The sequence below is a fragment of the Festucalex cinctus genome, chromosome 2 (assembly GCF_051991245.1).
Source record: "Festucalex cinctus isolate MCC-2025b chromosome 2, RoL_Fcin_1.0, whole genome shotgun sequence".
Classification (NCBI taxonomy): domain Eukaryota; kingdom Metazoa; phylum Chordata; class Actinopteri; order Syngnathiformes; family Syngnathidae; genus Festucalex; species Festucalex cinctus.
The window spans coordinates 6295330-6310126 of NC_135412.1; the positions used below are offsets into that span (position 1 = coordinate 6295330).

The window sequence follows — 14797 nt, forward strand, 5'->3', positions numbered from 1 at the left end:
GCCAGGTTGGCTGGGCATACAGACGGGTTGGAAGTGTCTGCAAAACACACATGCACACATACAGACACACACACACCTAGACATAACACTGGCTGGAATAATTTATATGTGTATCTCTGTATGTGTGTTCTAAAGTCTGCCCACATTCTGTACACGTGCAACATACAGTGAAATAGGGCTGAACAATATATCATTTCTGCATTTTTATTTTTTTTATTTTTATTTATTTATTTATTTATTTATTTATGTATTTATTTATTCATTTATTTTTTAAGGGCTCTTATCCCCCAAGAAGTCGGTCAGCCCTACAGTGAAAAGCTGTGTGAAAATATTTTTTTTGTTGAGTTTTTATGTCAAAACGTATATGAAGCATTTCTTACTCATTTTCAAGTTTAAAATTTTGATCATCTAAAATTATAGAAATATGCAAGAAATGAGTGTGTTGACATTAATGTAAAATATTTATTAATATTTTGTGCTTTGTGAGTTTTAACTCATTCACTCCCAGCCATCTTCACTGAAGCAACCATATTCGTCCCTTTACTAGATTTTGACTGATTCTGCAAGGCCCACAGAGACAAAAAACATGGAAACTACCAAAAGAAAGATTATTCTCTTTTTTTCCATCAGGAAAAAGTATCAATTTTTCAGCAATTAGCATTAGAATATGACTATGTTTCATCATTATTCGCAAATCTGTTTAAAACGGTGAGGAAAATAACTTTTTGCAACATGGACCTGGTTGATATCTTATACTCTGATGCCACCTGCTGGCCGTTTTTGTAATAACTACCTTCGCTTCAAGTGTTCTCTTCAGTTCAGATGCTGCATCAAAGCCTTCTGTTTGCTCCAGCATAAAAAAAAACACATAAAAAAACGTATATAAATTTTTGGGATCATGGTAATATTTAAAATACAGCATATTTATATGTTTTTTTTCCCGGAGCAAATTAGTTACTTTCACTGATGCCTCACAGCAGATTGCTTAAATGCTGTATCATGACATATCGTAAAATATGTAGGGAACTCCGCCATTTCCAAAATTGCACAGGATAGATTCCTTCCACAGATTTTACTCAACGGCCATTTTTGATTTACAATTTAGTTTGGAATGTTGCATTCACATCATGCACCTTCTGTCATCTTGGGGAATATGATGTTACCATGGTGATTGCTTCCAGTTGTTGTTGTTGTTGTTTTTTTGTTTTTTAACTCCTATATTTTTTTTCATTTTTTTTTGTGTGTGTGCTTTCTTGAAAACCCTTGCTATAGTTTCATCATTATTTTATGCACACTCAAAGTTTTGAATTCTGTCTTATTCCTTAAACGCTTAATCTTTTTCAGTAGAAGTAGACATATTTGGAGTTGCAATTAAATTCCGTTTTTATACCAGTCAGAGCAGGCAAGCAGTTGCTTTTTTTTTTTTTTTTTTTTTTTTTTTTTATAGCCTTTGGAGTTTGCTCAGTTTACTTCATTGGAGATGGCCGTGAAGCTTGAGAAAATCCTTTCTGCTGTTAACCCCTTTTGAATTCTTGCGCTAATTAAAAAAGAATGGCCCGGATAATAACGTAGCGCCTTGACGGCGAGACTGCTACCAAACAAGAGTGCATTAAGTGTTGATAAGACCAGGCCAGGACGGAATGAAGGCTGACACTTTTCTCCAAAACCTTTTATGAGTTCTAACCACTTAATTGATTTCTATTTGGCCCTCACGCTGCCCCATGTCTCTACTTTTACCAGAGCAGTGGTAGTTCACTTACAGATTTCCACACTTGGTACAAGCATACTGTGCTGTTCCTTCCAAGGCATTAAAAAGGTCTGTGGAACATATTGATTAAAAGAAAGAAAACATGGATCCCCCCTGCTTTCCCCTCTTCGCAAGTGTCCCTTTTGAAATTGAAATAAGGGTAAATATACGAAACATCGTCTTCATAGTGCACCCTGGCTCCGTAATTGCGTTTTCAGCAGTGACAATTAATAAGCAGTGAGACCATTCTGTTGCCCTCTCATTAAACCTTCGCTTCTCAGATCTATTATACATATTTGTTTGAAATGTGGCACAGAAGACAGTCTGACGCTGGTACGATTTTTTCCCTCATTCAACCACACAGCCAACGCACAAGCAATGCACACCGTTAGATAGCAGGTATGTGTATATATATATATATATATATATATATATATATATATATATATATATATATATATATATATATATATATATATATATATATTAGGGGTGTGAATTGCCTAGTACCTGACGATTCGATTCGTATCACGATTCACAGGTCACGATCCGATTCGATACCGATTAATACCGATACGAATTTATAAGTCGATTGTTGCGATTTTTTTTATTCAAATTTAGAAAATACTAATCAGTAAACTTGTAGAGTGTAAGATTTGTATGAAAATGTATTATTGATTTACCTGAAACTGCAGTCTTATACAGGTTGTAATCTGTTTGATGTTTGAACAGCATCCATCCATCCATCCATTTTCTCGACCGCTTATTCCTCACAAGGGTCGCGGGGGCTGCTGGCGCCTATCTCAGCTGGCTCTGGGCAGTAGGCAGGGGACACCCTGGACTGGTTGCCAACCAATCGCAGGGCACACAGAGACGAACAACCATCCACACTCACACGCACACCTAGGGACAATTCGGAGCGCCCAATTAACCTGCCATGCATGTCTTTGGAGTGTGGGAGGAGACCGGAGTACCCGGAGAAGACCCACGCGGGCACGGGGAGAACATGCAAACTCCACCCAGGAAGGTCCGAGCCTGGACTCGAACCGGAGACTGCTTGAACAGCATTAAAATAAAATATTAAGGCTTAATGTTCCGTTCATAAAACATTCTTCCATGCTTAAGGTGTGAACCCTAACCCAAAGTATGACGTTTTGTTGAATATTTTTCCATTAAAAATGGAAGTTTAAAAATCGATTCAGCCGCCAATTGAATCGATTCGAGAATTGCGCGATGTAGTATCACGATATATTGCCGAATCGATTTTTTTTAACACTCCTAATACATATATATATATATATATATATATATATATATATATACATACACACACACACACACACACACACACACACCGTATTTCCCGCACTATAAGGCGCACCGCATTATAAGGCGCACCTTTAATGAATGACATATTTTAAAACTTTTTCATATATAAGGCGCTACAGTAGAGGCTGGGGTTACGTTATGCAGCCATTAGATGGTGCTGCGCTAAAGGGAATGTCAACAAAACAGTCAGATTGACACGATGCGAGGAGGTAGGACTCAGACGCAGAGTGTAAGTTGGCCAACAAGGCTGCAGCTTTAATCCAATGAACCAAAAAACACCTCTCAAGGAGGGAAAAAAGGCAGAACAAAAAGAGCTCCAAACTGGAGAATAAACAAGGGCACTCAAAAACAGGGACAACTAAAGGCGCTCCGCTAGGGAGGAAAACAAGGGGCAAACTAAGGGCGCAAGACAAAGCAAGGCAAGACATCGAACAAGGACTGTGGAACAAGGACTGTGAGGACGCTTCCATGCACTGAGATGTGACACTTCGGCAACGGAGGGGAGAATGCAGGTGGCTTTTATGTCCGGGTTGATTGGGAGCAGGTGGAAACAATCATGGGCGTGGACCGGTGATTACTGTGCAGGAGGAAGGGCAAGTGACCTGAGGTGAGAGGGTGGTTAATGACTTCAAAATAAAACAGGAACCTGACTGTGAAATAAAAGCATGACCCGTCACTCTGGTGGCGGCGTGACAGTACCCCCCCCTCAACGGCCGGCTCTCGACGGCCCAGGAACCTCGGGGTGTTCATCATAAAAATCGTCGATGAGGGAGGGGTCTACAATGAACCGGGCGGGCACCCATTGCCGTTCTTCAGGCCCGTAACCCTCCCAGTCAACCAGGTATTGGTGCCCCCGGCCCCGCTTTCGGACGTCCAATAATTTTCTGACCTTATAAACTGGGCCCCCCTCCACCATCTCCGGAGGGGGCGGCGCAGGCTCGGGCGGGACCAGGGAACTGTCCTGAACAGGCTTGACCTGGCTCACATGGAAGGTAGGGTGGGTGCGGAGGGATCGAGGCAGGCGCAGGCGCACGGCGGCTGGACCTACTGTCTTGGTAATCGGGAATGGCCCCACGAATCTAGGGGCCAACTTTGGACAAGGTACATTTAGATGAAGGTTCTTCGTCGATAGCCATACCTTTTGACCTGGTTGATACTGGGGTGCGGCCCTCCTCCTCCGGTCAGCAGCTCTTTTCATCCTGTCGCCTTGACGTTGTAGTGCCAGTCGAGCCGCTGACCAGATTCGGCGGCACCGGCGGACCATGGCGAGAACCGAGGGAACTGAGGCTTCCTCCTCCAGGTCTGCGAAGTAAGGTGGGTCGTAACCATGCACACATTTGAACGGCGTGATTCCTGTGGCAGAGGTGGGTAACGAGTTATGAGCCAGTTCAACCCAAACCAAGTTTTTGCTCCAGGTGGACGGATTTTGGGAGACCAAGCACCGGAGTCCGGTCTCCAGCTGTTGATTTAGCCTCTCGGCTTGTCCATTGGCTTCCGGGTGGTAGCCCGAGGTTAAGTTCGCCTTGGCCCCTATGGCTCTGCAGAACTCTTTCCAGAAACGAGAGACGAACTGGGGCCCGCGGTCGGACACAATGTGTCGCGGGAATCCATGGGTTCTGAATACTTGGTCTATCATTATTTCTGCTGTTTTCTTGGCGGAGGGTAACTTGGGTAATGGAATAAAGCGGACCATCTTTGAGAAGCGATCAACAACTGTAAGTATTGTGGTTTTACCATGTGATGTGGGAAGTCCAGTGACAAAGTCCATTGATATTTCAGCCCAGGGTCTTGAGGGGATCGGTAGTGGCTGAAGGAGGCCCATCCGAGGTTGATTAGATGATTTATTTCGGGCACAGACTGGGCAGGCCCTTACATATTCCTGTACCGAGGCTTCCATGGAAGGCCACCAGAATCTTCGGGCGACAGCGAACAGGGTCCTGCGAGTACCTGGGTGACAAGACAGACGAGAGGTGTGTGCCCAGTTGATCACCTGTGCTCTTAGGGCCTCCGGGACGAAAAGCCGTCGTGGTGGGCATTCTTTCGGGGTGATCTTGTCTTGAAGGGCGTCCTTGACTTCCTCTTCAATCTGCCAGGACAGGGCTCCTACTATGCAGTCTCTCGGCAGGATGGGTTCAGGTTCGGTTGCTGTGGATTCCGGGTCATGAATACGTGAAAGGGCATCTGCTTTAACATTCTTGCTTCCGGGTCTGTAGGTCAGAGAAAACGAAAATCTGTTAAAAAACAATGACCACCTGGCCTGTCGGGGGTTCAGTCTTTTTGCTTGGCGCAGGTACTCCAGGTTGCGGTGATCTGTCCAAATGATGAAGGGGTGTTCTGCGCCCTCCAGCCAGTGCCTCCACTCTTCTAGGGCGACCTTGACCGCCAGTAGTTCCCGATCTCCAACGCTGTAATTGCGCTCGGCCTTGGAGAGCTTCCTGGACAAGAATGCGCAGGGGTGCACCTTTCCATCCTCCTGGCTCCTTTGGGATAGGACGGCCCCGACGCCCAGATTGGAGGCATCTACCTCAACCACGAACTGGCGGGTAGGGTCGGGAACTCTGAGTATCGGAGCCTCTGTGAAACGTTTCTTGAGTGTGTTGAACGCGGCGTTGGCCTCCGGAGTCCAGACGAAGCGTTGCTGTGGCGAGGTCAAGGCATGGAGTGGAGCTGCGATGGAGCTGAAGTTGCGGATGAATCGTCTGTAAAAGTTGGCGAATCCCAGGAACTGTTGCACCTTTTTTCTGGACTCAGGTGTGGGCCAGTCCCTGACCGCGCTGACCTTCTCTGATTCCATCTCGACTTTGCCAGGAGATACGACGAATCCCAGAAATGAGATGGTATCGGCGTGGAAAAGGCTCTTCTCAGCCTTCACGTAGAGCCGGTGTTCAAGCAGGCGTTTCAAGACTTGGGTGACATGGTGCTGGTGGGTTTTCAAGTCCGGTGAGTAAATCAATATGTCATCCAAATAAACATATACGAACTGGTCGATGAAGTCCTTGAGCACGTCATTGATCATGGCCTGGAAAACAGCTGGCGCATTCGTGAGTCCAAATGGCATGACTAAGTATTCATAGTGGCCTCGGGGAGTATTGAAGCCAGTTTTCCACTCATCCCCTGCACGAATACGGACGAGATGATAGGCGTTGCGGAGATCCAGTTTGGTGAATATCTTGGCTTGCTGGAGCTGGTCGAATACTGAGGACATCAAGGGCAGAGGATAACGATTCTTGACTGTGATTTCATTCAGGGGACTGTAGTCAATGCAAGGGCGTAATGAGCCATCCTTCTTGCCCACAAAGAAAAAACCGGCTCCAGCTGGCGATGACGAGGGCCGAATAAGTCCGGCTTTCAAGGAAGTGTCTATGTACTCGTTTAGGGCCTTGCGTTCGGGACCCGAAACAGAGTACAATCTCCCCTTGGGGATGGTAGATCCAGGAATCAACTCGATCGCACAGTCATAGGATCGATGTGGGGGAAGTGACATGGCCTTGGTCTTGCTGAACACCTCCCTGAGAGGATGATAGCAGGTGGGAACGGTGTTCAGGTCCGGGTAATCCTGGTCATTCACGAGAGACACCTGTCGGATGGCAGCGGGAGGTGCCTCTGCCGCTGGCCGCTCCACCCCATGGTGTTCACAATCATCTCCCCAGTCCAGGACTCGCCCCGATCGCCAGTCGATGCGGGGGTTGTGCAACTGCAACCAGGGATGACCCAGGACCAGTGTGTGTGATGGGGAACGGAAGACATGGAAGCGAAGAAGTTCTCGGTGCTGTCCAATATGGATCTCAAGAGGCTCTGTGACATGTGTGATGAGGAATAAGTCTTTCCCATTGAGCGCCCTGGCCCTCATATGGGTGGAAAGTGGCTCCGTGCCTGCCTGCAATTTTTCCACCAGACCCCAATCCATGAGGCTCTCGTCCGCTCCGGAGTCAATGAGAGCTAGTAGGTCTGTGGAAATGGCATTGCAGGAAATCTTGACTTGCGTGAGTTTTCGGTTTTTGCCTTGCTTGTGAGTCGCGGTACCCACCGGAGAGCCTCTCTTGGTGGGACAAGCTACCACCAGATGGCCTTGTTATCCACAGTAGTAGCATCGCCCCTCTTGACGACGTCGCTGGCGTTCGTGGTGAGACAATCGGGCGCGGTCCAGCTGCATCGGCTCCTCGTCACTCTCGCTGGGCCTTCCCGCGGTGGGCGACTGGGGAAGGGCACCTCGCGGAGGGCCTCTTGCTTCTGGGTGCCGGAAGAATCCGGAGCCGTGTCCCCGTTGATGTCCGCTGGTCTGCAAAAGATCTCGCCGTCGATGATCTGTGCGGATGGCCAACGAGATCAATGAGTCCAAATCGCCAGGTAAGTCCACTGGCAATAAGAGTTCTTGCATGGCTGTGGAAAGCCCCTTTAAAAAGTGGTCAAAAAGGGCTGTGTCATTCCAGCCACTCTTGGCCGCTAGAGTTCGGAATCGGATTGCGTAATCATTCACCGATTCTCGGCCTTGTCTGAGGTTGCTAAGCTCTCGAGTCTTTTCCCGATCCATGTTGGTTGGATCGAACACGAGGCGAAGTGCCCTGCTAAACCCGGCTGCGGTTGAGCAAGTCGGGGAGTGCCGTGCCCATTCCGTGGTGGCCCAGTCTCTGGCTCGTCCAGTCAGATGGGAAATCATGAAGGCCACACGGGAACGGTCGGTGGGAAAAGCCTGTGGCGAAAGTTCAAAATGTAAGTCGCATTCGGTCAGGAATGCCTGACATTGTCCTTGGTCTCCCGAGTATCGCTCCGGGGGAGCCAGTCTCAACCCCGCCCCGGTCAAGGCTGGAGTTGGGATCGGTGGTTCTGCGGTCTCTGGTTTCGTGATGGCCGGCGTGGAGTGTCGCAGGTGGCTCATTAGCTCCTGCACCTGTCCAGCGAGCTCTCCCATCCGGGTGACCATCGCCTGCTGGAGCTCCTCTGTCTGCGACAGGCGGGCGGCCTGTCGTCGAAGTGCAGCCTCCAACTTCTCCGCTGGGTCCATGCTGGCCGAAGTGTACTGACACGATGCGAGGAGGTAGGACTCAGACGCAGAGTGTAAGTTGGCCAACAAGGCTGCAGCTTTAATCCAATGAACCAAAAAACACCTCTCAAGGAGGGAAAAAAGGCAGAACAAAAAGAGCTCCAAACTGGAGAATAAACAAGGGCACTCAAAAACAGGGACAACTAAAGGCGCTCCGCTAGGGAGGAAAACAAGGGGCAAACTAAGGGCGCAAGACAAAGCAAGGCAAGACATCGAACAAGGACTGTGGAACAAGGACTGTGAGGACGCTTCCATGCACTGAGATGTGACACTTCGGCAACGGAGGGGAGAATGCAGGTGGCTTTTATGTCCGGGTTGATTGGGAGCAGGTGGAAACAATCATGGGCGTGGACCGGTGATTACTGTGCAGGAGGAAGGGCAAGTGACCTGAGGTGAGAGGGTGGTTAATGACTTCAAAATAAAACAGGAACCTGACTGTGAAATAAAAGCATGACCCGTCACTCTGGTGGCGGCGTGACACAGATAGGTCAGTCAAACTTTATTAAGAGATTACAAACCAGCTTTCTGACAACTCCATTCACTCTCAAAATGAATAAACAGCTGTTCTATTATTTTCTCTGAGGTATTAGTCTTATTAGTAGTCTGAGGTATTAGTAAGTATTAGTCTTAGCTATAGCCATCTAAGATGGCGGGATCTTCTGCGCATGCATGTCACCGATCGTGCAGGGTCACCGATAGCGTCTTGACAGCGAGACCTGTTGCGGCTCAATATTGATCCATATATAAGGCGCACTAGATTATAAGGCGCAAGGTCAGCTTTTGAAAAAATTGAAGGCTTTTAGGAGCGCCTTATAGTGCGGAAAATACGGTATATGTATGTATATATATATATATATATATATATATATATATATATATATATATATATATATATATATACATATATATATATATATATATATATATATATATATGTATATATATGTATAATGAATTTTTTTTTCATGGTTCTAGCTAAGCATTTTTCTGTGTATGTCAAATGTATTCTGCTGCTTTTGAAAGAAGGTAAACAAGTGCAGTTTCCCGGGGGTTTGTGTGATTGCAGCTGATTTTGTTCCCCAGCAGTGCAGATGTTTCCCTTTCGCTTGAGTTCTGGAGAAACCCAACAGGTTACCGATACCGGGGTTGTTGGTAACATACGTAGGTGATTAATTAAAGGGAACATCAAAACCCGAGTGATAATACCCTGTCAAGATTGAAAGCATTCATTATGGTGAGTTTAATTCACCTGCTGTTTTGCAGACAGCAGGTGGAATTTAGCTGCAATTGGCAAGGCAGCCCGTATTAAATTGTGAATTTCTGGCACAGACCAATAGAGCACAAGCACAATATACTGTACTGTCGCTTTGGAACATAACGTATCTGCCACAGACTGTCCCTGGGCTGACTAATACGCTGATAGAAGTTCAGAAAAGAGATTGCTTGCCGTCTCCGTCACCGTACGTCTCTCATCAACAGCAAGCCTACAGTATACAAACTATTGCTGTATGTGTTGTATATTCACTTTTTTTTTGTGACTCTGAATTGGAATCTAATCCTGGATGGCTAAAGCTTTGGATTTCCATTCTTGTGTTTGATGGAGATCTGAAATGTGTGAAATAAGTGTTGCGTGTTTGCACTTATATCTTGTCCATAATGATTTCCTCACTGGTCAATGCTGCTGTTGTGAATCCACCGTCACCGAAAAATAATTTCTTGAACTGGAAGGTAAAACTCTTTACTGCTGTGTTATAGGATTTAGGGGAATTGTGGTGATGTAAGCTGAAGTGTGCCGTGGCATTTAGCTCAAATGTTAAGCAAATAAATCCATTAGCTCACAAATGTATACGATCAATGTCAATTAAAATGTTTTTTAGTGCGCTTTTTATCCAAAAAGCCCGAGTCCTTTCGATTGTATTGTTCCTCTAGAGTTTGCCAAACACTTTCTGTAATCAAACGTTTGATTGAAAGGGACACCAACATCATTCGAGTGACTTATAAGTGTGTACTGACACACTCAAAACAGCGGAAGAGATGAAAAAAAAAGAAGAAGAAGAAGCTTGGCTTTGTTGTGATTACCAGCATGAGGGTGACCTGAATGATTTGTTATGACAAACATGACTGTGGATGATGACATAAAATATTTTGAAAATTTATGCATGAGCCAAAATTAATTTGCAAATATTATTTTTTGTCAAAGATGCTCCTCAGCTGTCTTGTAACTGGATGACAAAAGGGAAATTCTTTAGAATTCTCTTTGTCCGTCTTACACATCTGATGTAATCACCATAACTTGGACTTTGACTTTTTCATGCTTGCTCATTCACTGTCGACCTTTTAAAAATTAGCATTGCTAATTGACCATCTGAGTGCTCTCGGACTGATTTGACTTCATCTCTGCGACACGTCCGCAACAAGAGTACTTACTGACTTGCACAGTCTGAGCAAAGTTGAATATAAAACTACCATCCACCTGGGTTAGATTACAACGTGAACGTTCTCTGTGTCTGGGTTTAGGCCAGTGCTTCTCAATTATATTCTGTCATGCCCCCCCCCCCCAACCCCCCAGTAAGAAGAAAACATCTCGCCACCCCCCCACCCCTCTTTCTTAACTCATTCACTCCCAGGCATTTTCACTGTTTGATTGTTTTTTGACTGATTTTGTAATGCCCACAGGATATTGTGTTCTATTGCTTTAGAAACATGGAACCTACCAAAAGAAAGATTAGTCTCTTCTTTCATCTGGAAAAAAAAAGTATATTTTTATCTGTTTCTGTTTTGCAGCAATTAGCATTAGAATATAGTTACGTTTCATCATTATTCACAAACCTGTTAAGAACACTGGGAAAAAGAGCTTGTTGCAACATGGCCCGTGCTGCTGTCTTATACTCTGTTGCCACCTGCTGGCCGTTTTTTGTAATAACTACCATTGCTTTAAGCGACCTTCTGTATGCTCTAGCATTAAAAACAAACAAACAACAACAACAACAACAAAAAACGTATAAATACGTTTTTGGGAGTGAATGAGTTAAAAAAAAGAAAGAAATATGGACCAACTTACAACAAAGAATAGCTTTATTAACTGTAACAGAAAATATTTAAAGTGCATCTGAAATTCAAAAATAAAATTAAATCCTTAATTAAACTATAAACATTTTTTGACTGACCATGTCAAACCAAATGATACGGAAAAATAAAATGACATAAAATCAATAAATAATAATGCATTCAAACTGATCACCAACATTAACTCAGGAGCACAATATTAAAAAACAAACAAAACAAAAAAACAAAAAACTTTAACCTGCAAAACAAACATATAAAATAATTTGTGCTGATTTTTTTCCTTTTTTTTAAATTTTTGCTGTGTTCAAAGCGCGCATGCTCTGTGCAAACAAAACCCCTACACCACCGAGCGAATGCTCCCTGTGCACACTCTGCCAATAATGAGAACGCCACTGCCCCCTAATGTAGTGGAGGTGCAATTGCACTTTATTCTAGGACAGTAAAAAAAAAAATCAAAATAAAAAAAAAAGAACGCATGTTCCCCTTTTCTCGTCGAGAAAAGTCATACAGGATCAGGTCCATGCTTCAAGACTTGTACTGGATGCGGTGAACTCGGCATGAGGCCCTGGGACTTAACCAAGCATTACAAATTCACTGATACAGGTAATAGTCCCAGTGGTGTCTTAGCACTTGAAATTTACATAAAATCAGAATGACTTGCTGTTGGCAGCCAAGCAGCAGAGTTCTTTTTTTATTTTTTTATGGCAGACCAATGTGAAGTAATGTGAGGTAGAAGGGCTTCTTCATATATTAACAATACAGTTGAGCAGTCACACATGAAATGGCGTATGAACGGGGTGGCTGTGCTCGTGGCGAGCAATGGATTATAGTGTTTACAAACTGCTCTCCTCCGTAGCGCACTTGAACCCTATGAACCATAAATGTGATTTTAATTGAGAGTGGGATTGAGGTTCTACGTATGTATTGGCCCCGCTGGAATAATCCAAATGGAAATGTTTACAGCACACACAAAAAGTTGACGATGAGAACACTCAGAAGACAGACAGAAAAAGTTGTTGTTTGAATTTAACTTGATAAGTTGCTCTATAAAATAGGGGTGTGCCAAAAAAATCGATTCATAAAAGAATCGAGATTCTCATTTATTAATCGAATCAAATCGATATTTAATATCCAAAAATCAATTTTGTTTAAATTAGAAATGAAGATGAAAGGGAAAAGGCAGTTTGTAGCCCACATGCTGTTTTTGTGTAAAAAGGCACTTACAATACAAAATTAACAAATGTTTAAACAAACAACAACAACACTTTAATTTCTGTATTTGTCATTTTGTCTTGCAAAGCATACTGGAGTAGATCATGATAATTTTTTTGCATATCTGTAAATTGAGGGCAGCATGGTGGTCGAGTGGTTAGCACGTCCGCCTCCCAGTTCTGAGGACTCCGGTTCGAGTCCAGGCTTCGGCCTTCCTGGGTGGAGTTTGCATGTTCTCCCCGTGCCCGCCTGGGTCTTCTCCGGGTACTCCGGTCTCCTCCCACATTCCAAAGACATGCATGGCAGGTTAATTGGGCGCTCCGAATTGTCCCTAGGTGTGCTTGTGCGTATGGATGGTTGTTCGTCTCTGTGTGCCCTGCGATTGGCTGGCAACCAGTCCAGGGTGTCCCCCGCCTACTGCCCAGAGCCAGCTGAGATGGGCGCCAGCGACCCTTGTGAGGAATAAGCGGTCAAGAAAATGGATGGATGTTTAGATATTGTAGCTTCTTTATATGCATTGCTGTATTTTTGTATCGCCAACCTCCCCGCAATATCATGATGATTATCCTATCGTGACTTTCATATCATGATAATATCGTATTGTGATGTTTGGATATCGTTACATGCCTAACGTTCAGAGCTGTTGTGTTCTGGCATGGTTACAGTCACTTGCAAATTGTCATTAAAGAGTTGTTTGTTTGCCGCTTGGCCTGTTTAGTTCACCAACTCTACAATACATGTACCGTACATTAACTCATTCACTCCCAGGCATTTTCACTGTTTGATTGTTTTTTTGACTGATTTTGTAATGCCCACAGGATATTGTGTTCTATTGCTTTAGAAACATGGAACCTACCAAAAGAAAGATTAGTCTCTTCTTTCATCTGGAAAAAAAAAAGTATATTTTTATCTGTTTCTGTTTTGCAGCAATTAGCATTAGAATATAGTTACGTTTCATCATTATTCACAAACCTGTTAAGAACACTGGGAAAAAGAGCTTGTTGCAACATGGCCCGTGCTGCTGTCTTATACTCTGTTGCCACCTGCTGGCCGTTTTTTGTAATAACTACCATTACTTTAAGCGACCTTCTGTATGCTCTAGCATTAAAAACAAACAAACAACAACAACAACAACAAAAAACGTATAAATACGTTTTTGGGAGTGAATGAGTTAAAAGAGGCTACGGTGGCATCTAAATAACGGTGAGTAAGGACGAGCAGTAATGATGTTGTCCGTCCTAATCTTCATTCATGAAATCGGACAACACAACATATGGCAACGTACACACCTATTTAGCCTCAAAATTTCGGACAACTCAAATTTATCAGCCGCTGCCGCCTGCCGCATACTTGCGTGTACAGTGCACTCATAAAACGCGCAACGCTATTGCCGCCGAAAGGTCATAACTCACAACAGTGAAGTGTTGTTTTAAAACCAAGCTCAAACAGATTAAACATGTTAGACACTCGTCTCAAGGTCTCGCGAGACAAAAAAAAACAACACCACCAAAATTACATGCACTTATGGCACCAGTCTTTAGTTACAGCGGTGACGTTCCTGCTACCCCCTTTCCCTCCTTTCCTCTCCGTTTCAATGAGTATTTAAATCGCAGCTTTCCGCGATTACGTAATCGCGTGTTGTCAAACCGTGCAATTAATCGTTCATCCCTAGTAAGTACCACAGTTTGCCTGCCCAGTACCCGCTTGGCCTCCTGAAACTTGTATTCCTGAACTTAGAGGTCAACCAGAGTGACGCCTAGTTCTATGGTCACCCCCTTCATCACGCTCTTCGACAAAATCTCAGTTTGTCATTGTTAGAAAGTCTTTGCTTCGTTGTCCCACATTTTTGCCATTTGCAAGAGACACTGTGCTCTTGGCAAGATTTAATGCAGTGAAATGTTTTTGTGCCCTCTGGCTTAACTGCTGTAAAACACAGAGGAGCTCAGCTCCAATTTAGCTCCTCCTGCCGAACCATACTGGACCCTGTGGCTCCATTTATAACTGTGCAGCCCAAAAGTAAACCTGAGCGCTGGTTCAGTGAGAGTACTCGCACAGCTAGACAGACATCATGACACACCACACAGGTGGAAGAAGGACAAACTGATTTGAAAAGACTGTTGGCATCACAGTGCCTAACCACTGTTTAAGCAGAGGTATTCAACTATTTTTTTTTCTTTTTTGGTTTTCTCCCAAGCCATGACTAGAGATGACACAATCCTCTTTAACTCTTTGACCGCCAACAACGTTTAATAACGTTTAGTAAAATCACGATGTATGCTGCCATAAACGTTAAGTGACGTCAACTACTATTTTTTTTTTTTTTTAAATATATCAGTGGTCAGTGCAACGTCCAAGTGCAGCGCAGCCGGGTCAATGAGTTGTGAAATCAAAAACACCCATTA

General features: G+C 44.3%; 2 protein-coding genes across 5 annotated transcripts in view; one reads left to right on the forward strand and one right to left on the reverse strand.

Moving 5' to 3' along the window:
• The window catches only part of LOC144013492 (gamma-aminobutyric acid receptor subunit gamma-3-like), an 82335-nt gene that overhangs the window by 16737 nt on the left and 50801 nt on the right, over nt 1-14797 (forward strand). The gene's annotated exons all lie outside the window — the stretch shown is intronic.
• cfap221 (cilia and flagella associated protein 221) overlaps nt 1-14797 on the reverse strand; it is a 118314-nt gene that overhangs the window by 4913 nt on the left and 98604 nt on the right. The window lies entirely within an intron of this gene.